Below are 12,115 nucleotides of genomic sequence, written 5' to 3' on the forward strand. Positions count from 1 at the left end.
CGGATACAGAGGAAGATAAGGTAGAGAGGAGGGAGTGAAATGATGATAGGTCCTCCGTAAGTTTAGTTTTACTCCATTTTCGCTCAGCTGCCCGCAGCCCTGTTCTGTAAGTTTGCAATGAGTCACTCAGCGACGGAGCAGGAGGGAAGTGCTGAGCCAGCTGGAAGGAAAGGGTACAGTGCAAGTCATAGAATGTGGAAAGGGAGTAGAGTAGGGTTGAGGAGAGAGAATTAGGAGACAGAAGGGAGAAGGATTTAGCAGAAGGGAGAGATGATAGGATAGAAGAGGAGAGAGTATTTGGAGAAATGTAATATTGCAATGGTGCATGACCATCTGGGTAGGGGCTGAGTGGTTAGGGTTGGAGGCAAGGGATGCAGAAAAGGAAACAAAGTAGTGATCAGAGACCTGGAGGGGGGTTTCAGTGAGATCAGTAGGCGAGCAGCCTCTAGTAAAGATGAGGTCAAGCATATTGCCTGCCTTGAGAGTTGGAGGGGATTGGGAAAGGGTGAGGTCAAAAGAGTCAAGGAGGGGAAAGAGAGAGTTGAAAATAAATTAATTGAAGGGAGACGTCGGTAGGTTGAAGTCGCCAAGTACAAAGAACGATGGGTTGTCGTCAGGAAATAAGCTTATAAAGGTGTCAAGCTCATTGTGGAACTCTCCAAGTGCACCTGGTGGGCAAAAGATTACAATAATGTTAAGCATAAGTGGACAAGTGACAGTGACAGCATGGAATTCAAATGAGGAGATGGACAGGTGAGATAGGGAGAAAGGAGAAAATCTCCACTTAGGACAATTTAAAGACTTTGATCTCTGGTGGACAAACCAGAGACTTTGTGTCGAATTACTCCCCAGACGGATCGAGTGTTTTCAACGGAGAGATAGCAAAGACATACACACTGTAATTATTTCGAATGAGCGGCTGTTCATGTGCAAAGTATTCGCATTTCCATGAGCAGAGTTCTCAGCTGTATGTATGTAGTGGGTCCATTCTGTCTTTCCCGCTCTTTATCTGTCCCCACCCCTTTCCATTGTCTACCAAGCCGTCATATCGGGTTTAGTCCACTAGGGACTTTGCATTGCATTATGTAGTAATCAATGTGTAAGCTATTCTGTTTGTGTGTTTATGTAATTCTGTGTGATTATTTAGTTAGTTAGTAAAAAAATTATTAAGCCAATTTGTATATCGCTGATTCATCATTTATGCTAGGGTTTGTGTAGATATGCAAGGTTTTTGAGACATTCAGAATGAGACTGATAGACGGTAAATAAGAATGAATGAATTGACTGTGACTGATGTAAGAGATATTTATACAGTGGTTCCTCCTTTAAAAGTTGCGAGCTTGCACCGTGGGACTTAGAGGTACTCAGCATCACGGCTTCATTGCTCCAGATCACCACAAGGGGGAGTTAGAGCACACATTATGCATTTGGGTCCCAAGGTTTTTATATGACTAATCATATCGAGTGGTTCCAATGACGAATTTTGACGGGAGCCACCTGTGCCTGGTGGCGTTCTTCAACAAAGATGGCTGGCAAAACATTACGGTGGAACCAAATGTAAGTAGTTATAACGTCATAATGAGTCAGGCAAAAAAAATACAATTCAGAGGAATATGTTTGTTAACGTAGAGACAAACATTTGTGCATATTTTTTTGTCATAAAGTTAATTTCCGAAAATCGCTATTTAGCAAGTTATCTGACTAGCTAACGTTAGCCAGCTAGCTAGTGTTATGAGAATGAGTTTGTAATTCGTGTTGTATAATGTTTTAGGGACTCCTGAGAAAAACATTGGTGCAAAACTGAAAGTGTGAACCACCGCTTTTAAACATGTCAAGGCAACTGGAAACATGACCGAATACAAACAGTGTAGCTACTCCCTCCGCAAGGCAATTAAACAAGCTAAGCGTCAGTATAGAGACAATGTAAAGTCGCAATTCAACGGCTCAGACACAAGACTTAGGTGACAGGGTCTACAGTCAATCATGGATTACAAAAAGAAAACCAGCCCCGCCAAAATAGTTCCACAGACAACGCAATCGCAATAACCCATCTGGAAGAGGGAATACCTATGTAGGAATGCTGTTCATCGATTTAAGCTCAGCATTTAAAACCATAGTACCCTCCAAACTCGTCATTAAGCTCTAGACCCTGGGTCTCGACCCCGCCCTGTGCTACTGGGTCCTGGACTTTCTGACGCCCCCAGGTGGTGAGGGTAGGAAACAACATCTCCCCCCGCTGATCCTCAACACTGGGGCCCCACAAGGGTGCGTTTACAGCCCTCTCCTGTACTCCCTATTCATCCATGACTGCGTGGCCATGCACGCCTCCTCCACTCATTCATCAAGTTTGCAGACCACATTACAGTGGTAGGCTTGATTACCAACAATGACGAGACAGCCTACAGGGAGGAGGTGAGGGCCCTCGGAGTGTGGTGTCAGGAAAATAACCTCACACTCAACACAACAAAACAAATGAGATGATCGTGGACTTCAGGCCCCTATCTACATCGACGGGACCATAGTCTAGAAGGTGGAAGGCTTCAAGTTCCTTGGCGTACACAGTTAGCCTAGTGGTTAGAGTGTGGAGCCAGTTGTTCCCTTGGTGCTGTGGATGTAGATTAAGGCAGGAAACAGCAGAGGGAGCACCCCCCTATCCACATCGACGGGACAGTAGTGGAGAAGGTGGAAAGTTTTAAGTTCCTCGGCGTACGTTTTAAGTTCAGTTGAGCAGTGAATTTCAAACACAGATTCCACCACAAAGACCAGGGAGGTTTTCCAATGCCTTGCAAAGAATGCAACCTATTGCTAGATGGGTAAAAATGTAAAAAAGCAGACATTGAATATCCTTTTGAGCATGGTAAAATTATAGATTACACTTTGGATGGTGTATCAATACACCCAACCACTACAAAGATAAAGGCGTCCTTCCTAACTCAGTTGCCAGAGAGGGAGGAAACCGCTAAGGGATTTCACAATGAGGCCAATGTTGACTTTAAAACAGTTACAGAGTTTAATGGCTGTGATAGGAGAATGGATCAACAACATTGTAGTTACTCCACAATACTAACTTAATTGACAGACTGAAATCTTCTGAAATCAGACTGCAATCGCAACAAATAATCTGCTCAGACCCCAACCAAGGAGCATCAAAAGTCGTGCTATAAATTCTCAGACAACACAAAAATTCCTTGATGCCCTTCCAGACTCCTTCTGCCTACCCAAGGACGTCAGAGGACAAAAATCAGTTAACCACCTAACTGAGGAACTCAATTTAACCTTGCGCAATACCCTAGATGCAGTTGCACCCCTAAAAACGAAAAAAAAATTGGTCATAAGAAACTAGCTCCCTGGTATACAGAAAATACCCGAGCTTTGAAGCAAGCTTCCAGGATATTGGAACGGAAATGGCGCCACACCAAACTGGAAGTCTTCCGACTAGCTTGGAAAGACAGTACCGTGCAGTACCGAAAAGCCCTCACTGCTGCTCGATCATCCTACTTTTCCAACTTAATCGAGGAAAATAAGAACAATCCAAAATTTCTTTTTGATACTGTTGCGAAACTAACTAAAAAGCAGCATTCCCCAAGAGAGGATGGCTTTCACTTCAGCAGTAATAAATTCATGAACTTCTTTGAGGAAAAGATCATGACCATTAGAAAGCAAATTACGGACTCCTCTTTGAATCTGCGTATTCCTCCAGGGCTTAGCTGTCCTGGATCTGCACAGCTCTGCGAGGGCCTGGGATCGGGAGAGACACTTAAGTGTTTTAGTACTATATCTCTTGACACAATGATGAAAATAATCATGGCCTCTAAACCTTCAAGCTGCATACTGGATCCTATTCCTACTAAACTGCTGAAGGAGCTGCTTCCTGTGCTTGGCCCTCCTATGTTGAACATAATAAACAGCTCTCTATCCACCGGATGTGTACCAAACTCACTAAAAGTGGCAGTGATAAAGCCTCTCTTGAAAAAGCCAAACCTTGACCCGGAAAATATAAAAAACTATCGGCCTATATCGAATCTTCCATTCCTCTCAAAAAAATTTAGAAAAAGCTGTTGCGCAGCAACTCACTGCCTTTCTGAAGACAAACAATGTATACGAAATGCTTCAGTCTGGTTTTAGACCCCATCATAGCACTGAGACTGCACTTGTGAAGGTGGTAAATGACCTTTTAATGGCGTCAGACCGAGGCTCTGCATCTGTCCTCGTGCTACTAGACCTTAGTGCTGCCTTTGACACCATCGATCACCATATTCTTTTGGAGAGACTGGAAACCCAAATTGGTCTACACGGACAAGTTCTGGCCTGGTTTAGATCTTACCTGTCGGAAAGATATCAGTTTGTCTCTGTGAATGGTCTGTCCTCTGACAAATCAACTGTACATTTCGGTGTTCCTCAAGGTTCCGTTTTAGGACCACTATTGTTTTCACTATATATTTTACCTCTTGGGGATGTTATTCGAAAACATAATGTTAACTTTCACTGCTATGCGGATGACACACAGCTGTACATTTCAATGAAACATGGTGAAGCCCCAAAATTGCCCTCGCTAGAAGCCTGTGTTTCAGACATAAGGAAGTGGATGGCTGAAAACTTTCTACTTTTAAACTCGGACAAAACAGAGATGCTTGTTCTAGGTCCCAAGAAACAAAGAGATCTTCTGTTAAATCTGACAATTCATCTTGATGGTTGTAAAGTCGTCTCAAATAAAACTGTGAAGGACCTCGGCGTTACTCTTGACCCTGATCTCTCTTTTGACGAACATATCAAGACTGTTTCAAGGACAGCTTTTTTCCATCTACGTAACATTGCAAAAATCAGAAATTTTCTGTCCAAAAATGATGCAGAAAAATTAATCCATGCATTTGTTACTTCTAGGTTAGACTACTGCAATGCTCTACTTTCCGGCTACCCGGCTAAAGCACTAAATAAACTTCAGTTAGTGCTAAATACGGCTGCTAGAATCCTGACTAGAACCAAGAAATTTGATCATATTACTCCAGTGCTAGCTTCCCTACACTGGCTTCCTGTTAAGGCAAGGGCTGATTTCAAGGTTTTACTGTTAACCTATAAAGCATTACATGGGCTTGCTCCTACCTATCTTTCCGAGTTGGTCCTGCCGTACATACCAATACGTACGCTACGGTCACAAGACGCAGGCCTCCTAATTGTCCCTAGAATTTCTAAGCAAACAGCGGGAGGCAGGGCTTTCTCCTATAGATCTCCATTTTTATGGAACAGTCTGCCTACCCATGTGAGAGACGCAGACTCGGTCTCAACCTTTAAGTCTTTACTGAAGACTTATCTCTTCAGTAGGTCATATGATTGAGTGTAGTCTGGCCCAGGAGTGTGAAGGTGAACGGAAAGGCTCTGGAGCAACGAACCGCCCTTGCTGTCTCTGCCAGGCCGGTTCCCCTCTCTCCACTGGGATTCTCTGCCTCTAACCCTGTTACAGGGGCTGAGTCACTGGCTTGCTGGTGCTCTTTCATGCCGTCCCTAGGAGGGGTGCGTCACTTGAGTGGGTTGAGTTACTGACGTGATCTTCCTGTCTGGGTTGGCGCCCCCCCTTGGTTTGTACTGTGGTGGAGACCTTTGTGGGCTATACTCGGCCTTGTCTCAGGATTGTAAGTTGGTGGTTGAGGATTTCCCTCTAGTGGTGCGGGGGCTGTGCTTTGGCAAAGTGGGTGGGGTTATATCCTTCCTGTTTGGCCCTGTCTGGGGGTTTCTTCGGATGGGGCCACAGTGTCTCCTGACCGCTCCTGTCTCAGCCTCCAGTATTTATGCTGCAGTAGTTTGTGTCGGGGGGCTAGGGTCAGTTGGTTACCTGGAGTACTTCTCCTGTCTTATCCAGTGTCCTGTGTGAATTTAAGTATGCTCTCTCTAATTCTCTCGTTCTCTCTTTCTCTCTGAGAACCTGAGCCCTAGGACCATACGTCAGGACTACCGGGCATGATGACACCTTGCTGTCCCCAGTCCGCCTGGCCTTGCTGCTATTCCAGTTTCAACTGTTCTGCCTGCGGTTACGGAACCCCTACCTGTCCCAGACCTGCTGTTTTCAACTCTTAATGATCGGCTATGAAAAGCCAACTGAGATTTATTCCTGATTATTATTTGACCATGCTTGTCATTTATGAACATTTTGAAAATCTTGGCGCTCTCTAATTTTCTCCTTCTCTCTTTCTTTCTCTCGGAGGACCTGAGCCCTAGGACCATACGTCGGGACTACCGGCCGTGGTGACTCCTTGCTGTCCCCAGTCCGCCTGGCCTTGCTGCTATTCCAGTTTCAGCTGTTCTGCCTGCGGTTATGGAACCGCCACCTGTCCCAGACCTGTTGTTTTTCAACTCTTGATGATCGGCTATGAAAAGCCAACTGAAAATTATTCATGATTATTATTTGGCCATGCTTGTCACTTATGAACATTTTTGAACATCTTGGCATAGTTCTGTTATAATCTCCACCCGGCACAGCCAGAAGAGGACTGGCCACCCCTCATAGCCTGGTTCCTCTCTAGGTTTCTTCCTAGGTTTTGGCCTTTCTAGGGAGTTTTTCCTAGCCACCGTGCTTCTACACCTGCATTACTAGCTGTTTGGGGTTTTAGGCTGGGTGTCTGTACAGCACTTCGAGATATTAGCTGATGTACGAAGGGCTATATAAAATAAAATTGATTTGATTTGAAATTGACTGAAAAGTATGAAGCCTGTACAGAATAAAATAAATACCAAAACATGCATTCTGTTTTCAACAACGGACTTGAGTAATACTGCAAAAAAAACAGTGAATGTTCCTGAGTGGCAGTTTTGACTTAAATCTACAGCAATACCTGTAAATTGGTTGACAGAGCTTGAAGAATTTTGAAAAGAATAATAGGCAAATGTTGCACCAACCAGGTGTGAAAATCTCTTAGAATTACCCAGAAAGACTCACAGCTGTAATCACTGCCGAAGGTGTGACTACAAAGTATTGAAAATTAGATATTCTTTATTTCATTTAATAAATAAGCAAACGTTTCTAAAAACATGTTTTCAATTAGTCATTACGGAGTATTGTGTGTACAAGGGTGACATTTTTTATATGTAATCCATTTTGAATTCAGGCTGTTACCCAACAAAATGTGAAATAAGTCAAAGTCGAAGGGTATGAATACTTTCTGAAGACACTGTACGTGTCAGCAGTGGTGTAAAGTGCTTTAAAGTACTACTTAAGTTGTTTTGGGGGGGTATCTGTACTTCACTATTTACATTTTTGACAACTTTTACTTTCCTGAATAAAATAATGTACTTTTTACTCCATACATTTTAGAGAAACGCCAATGCCATCCTCCTCACTTTCATATTGACGAAACAGTCTATGACTCTGTCATACAGAGTAAACTCCCAATGCCTTTCACTCTCCTTGTTAACGTGCAATCGTTAGAAAATAAAATTGATGACCTACGATTAAGATTATCCTACCAACGGGACATTAAAAAGATGTTACAGTTATGTTTCACCGAGACGTGGCTGAACGAAGAAATGGACAATATAGAGCTGGTGAGATTTTCCATGCACTGGCAGAACAGAGACGCTACCTCTGGAAAGACGAGGGGTGGGGCTGTGTCTTTTTGTCAATACGAGCTGGTGCGTATATTAAAGAAGTCTCGAGGTATTGCTCGCCTAAGGTAGAGTACCTTATGATAAGCTGTCAACCACACTATCTACCTAGAGAGTTCTCATCTGTATTATTCGTAACCGACTATTTATCACCACAAACCGAAGCGGGCACTAAGACCACTCTCAACCAACTCTATAAGGCCATAAGCAAAGAAGAAAATGCTCACCCAGAAGTGGCGCTCCTAGTAGCCGGGGACTTTAAATCAGGTAAACTTATATCAGTTTTACCAAATTTTTACCAGCATGTCACATGTGCAACCAGGGGGAAAAAAATCGTAGACCAACTATTCCACACACAGAGATGCATACAAAGCTCTCCCCCGCCCTCCATTTGGCAAATATGACCACAATTCTATCCTCCTGATTCCTGCTTACAAGCAAAAACTAGAGCAGGAAGTACCAGTGACTCACTCAATACGGAAGTGGTCAGATGACGCGGATGCTACACTACAGGACTGTTTTGCCAGCACAGACTGGAATATGTTCCGAGATTCATCCAATGGCACTGAGGAATACACCACCTCAGTCATCGACTTCATCAATAACTGCATCGATGACGTTGACTTTACGTACATATCCCAAGCAGAAGCCATGGATTACAGGCAACATCCGAATCGAGCTAAAGACTAGAGCTGCTGCTTTCAAGGAGCGGGAGACTAATCCGGACGCTAATAAGAAATCCCGCTATGCCCTCAGACGAACCATCAAACAAGCAAAGCGTCAATACCGGATTATGATTGAATCCTACTACACCGGCTCTAATGCTCGTCGTATGTGACAGGGCTTGAAAACTGTACGGACTACAAAGGGAAACCCAGACGCGAGCTGCCCAGTGTTGAGAGCCTACCAGACGAGCAAAATGCCTTTTATGCTCGCTTCGAGGCAAGCAACGCTGAAGCATGCACAAAAACACCAGCTGTTCTGGAAGACTGTGTGATAACGCTCCCGGTAGCCGATGTGAACAAAACCTTTAAACAGGCCAACGTTCACAAAGCCGCTGGGCCAGACGGATTACCTGGACATGTACTCAAAGCATGTGCGGACCAACTGCCAAATGTCTTCACTGACATTTTCAACTTCTCCCTGACCGAGTCTGTAATACCTACATGTTTCAAGCAGACCACCATAGTCCCTGTGCCCAAGGAAGTGAAGGAAACCTGCCTAAATTATTACTGCCCCGTGGCACTCACGTCAGTAGCCATGAAGTGCTTTGAAAGGCTAGTCATGGCTCACATCAACAGCATCCTTCCGGACACCCTAGACCCACCCCAGTTCGCATACCGCCCAAACAGTTCCACAGATGACGCAATCTCAATTGCACTCCACACACCCTTTCTCAGCTGGAAAAAAAGGAACACCTATGTGAGAATGCTGTTCATCGACTACAGCTCAGTGTTCTACACCATAGTACCCACGAAGCTCATCACTAAGCTAAGGACTCTGGGACAACACACCTCCCTCTGCAACTGGATCCTGGACTTCCTGACGGGCCGGCCCCTGGTGGTAAGAGTAGGCAACAACACGTCTGCCACGGTGATCCTTAACACTGGGGCCTCTCGGGGGTTTGTACTTAGTCCCCTCCTGGTTCACCCACGACTGCGTGGCCTAACATGACTCCAACACCATCATTAAGTTTGCTGATGACACAACAGTGGTAGGCCTGATCACCGACAACGATGAGACGGCCTATAGGGAGGAGGTCAGAGAACTGGCAGTGTGGTGGCAGGAAAACAACCTCTCCCTCAATGTGAGCAAGACAAAGGAGCTGATCGTGGATTACAGGAAAAGGCGGGCCAAACAGGCCCCCATTAACATTGACGGGGCTGTAGTGGAGCCGACCGAGAATTAAGTTCCTTGGTGTCCACATCACCGAAGAACTATCATGGTCCAAACATACCAAGACAGTTGTGAAGAGGGCACGACAAAACATTTCCCCCCTCAGGAGACTGAGAATATTTGGCATGGGCCCCTAGATCCTCAAAAGGTTCTACAGCTGCACCATCGAGAGCATCCTGACCGGTTGAATCACCGCCTGGTATGGCAACTGCTCGGCATCTGTCCTTAAGGTGCTAAAGAGGGTAGTGTGAATGGCCCAGTACATCACTGGGGCCAAGCTTCCTGCCATCCAGGACCTATATAACGGGCGGTGTCAGAGGAAAGCCCATAAAATTGTCAGAGACTCCAGTCACCCAAGTTATAGACTGTTTTCTCTGCTACCGCACGGCAAGCGGTACCGGAGCACCAAGTCTAGGACCAAAAGGATCCTAAACCTTTTCTACACCCAAGCCATTAGACTGCTGAACAGTTCATAAAAATCGGCTCCTCTCTGTTTGTTTGTTACCTATGCACAGTCACTTCGCTCCCACCTACATCTACAGATTACCTCAATTAGACGGTACCCCTGCACACTGACTCGGTACCGGTGCCCCCTGTATATAGCCTCTTTATTGTTATTCTTATTGTGTTTCTTTTTATTTATTACTTTTTATTTTAGCCTACTTAGTAAATATTTTCTTCTTCTTGAACTGCACTGTTGTTTAAGGGCTTGCTTGTAAGTAAGCATTTCACGGTAAAGTCTACACTTATATTCGGCGCATGTGGCAAATAGTTTGATTTGATTTGTTACCACCAAAACAACAGCTATGTGGGTGTTGGCTACCGCTGCTTAATTTTGATCTGATTGAATCTAGGCCTAAATGTCTGTGTTTAGGCAGGCAGCCCAATTCTGATATTTTGTCTTTTGACCAATCACTTCTGATATTTTCACATCAGATCTTTTTCTGATCAGATTGATCAACAGACCAATTTGTGAAAAAAATATCAGAATTGGGCTTCTGTGTGAACAATTTGTCTTTTGGGGTGGTAGGTTTTACATAGATTTGCACTTAGGTGAAGGCTTTCAAACTAATTGCTACTGTATATGTTTGTGTGTGCTGATGCTTTTCTCCATACCTGGAAAGTTAGAATACCTGAAATAAAAAATAAAGCACTAAATAAACTTCAGTTAGTGCTAAATACGGCTGCTAGAATCCTGACTAGAACCAAGAAATTTGATCATATTACTCCAGTGCTAGCTTCCCTACACTGGCTTCCTGTTAAGGCAAGGGCTGATTTCAAGGTTTTACTGTTAACCTATAAAGCGTTACATGGGCTTGCTCCTACCTATCTTTCCGAGTTGGTCCTGCCGTACATACCTACACGTACGCTACGGTCACAAGACGCAGGCCTCCTAATTGTCCCTAGAATTTCTAAGCAAACAGCTGGAGGCAGGGCTTTCTCCTATAGATCTCCATTTTTATGGAATGGTCTGCCTACCCATGTGAGAGACGCAGACTCGGTCTCAACCTTTAAGTCTTTACTGAAGACTTATCTCTTCAGTAGGTCATATGATTGAGTGTAGTCTGGCCCAGGAGTGTGAAGGTGAACGGAAAGGCTCTGGAGCAACGAACCGCCCTTGCTGTCTCTGCCTGGCCGGTTCCCCTCCACTGGGATTCTCTACCTCTAACCCTATTACAGGGGCTGAGTCACTGGCTTACTGGTGCTCTTTCATGCCGTCCCTAGGAGGGGTGCGTCACTTGAGTGGGTTGAGTTACTGACGTGATCTTCCTGTCTGGGTTGGCGCCCCCCCTTGGTTTGTGCTGTGGTGGAGATCTTTGTGGGCTATACTCGGCCTTGTCTCAGGATTGTAAGTTGGTGGTTGAAGATATCCCTCTAGTGGTGCGGGGGCTGTGCTTTGGCAAACTGGGCATGATGACTCCTTGCTGTCCCCAGTCCACCTGGCCTTGCTGCTGTTCCAGTTTCAACTGTTCTGCCTGCAGTTATGGAACCCCTACCTGTCCCAGACCTGCTGTTTTCAACTCTTAATGATCGGCTATGAAAAGCCAACTGACATTTATTCCTGATTATTATTTGACCATGCTTGTCATTTATGAACATTTTGAACATCTTGGCTCTCTCTAATTCTCTCCTTCTCTCTTTCTTTCTCTCTCTCGGAGGAACTGAGCCCTAGGACCATACGTCAGGACTACCGGGCATGATGACTCCTTGCTGTCCCCAGTCCACCTGGCCTTGCTGCTGTCCCAGTTTCAACTGTTCTGCCTGCGGTTATGGAACCCCTACCTGTCCCAGACCTGCTGTTTTCAACTCTTAATTATCGGCTATGAAAAGCCAACTGACATTTATTCCTGATTTATTATTTGACCATGCTTGTCATTTATGAACATTTTGAACATCTTGGCCATGTTCTGTTATAATCTCCACCCGGCACAGCCAGAAGAGGACTGACCACCCCTCATAGCCTGGTTCCTCTCTAGGTTTCTTCCTAGGTTTTGACCTTTCTAGGGAGTTTTTCCTAGCCACCGTGCTTCTACACCTGCATTGCTTGCTGTTTGGGGTTTTAGGCTGGGTTTCTGTACAGCACTTCGAGATATTAGCTGATGTACGAAGGGCTATATAAAATAAA

The sequence above is a fragment of the Salvelinus alpinus genome, chromosome 33, assembly GCF_045679555.1.
Source record: "Salvelinus alpinus chromosome 33, SLU_Salpinus.1, whole genome shotgun sequence".
NCBI lineage: Eukaryota > Metazoa > Chordata > Actinopteri > Salmoniformes > Salmonidae > Salvelinus > Salvelinus alpinus.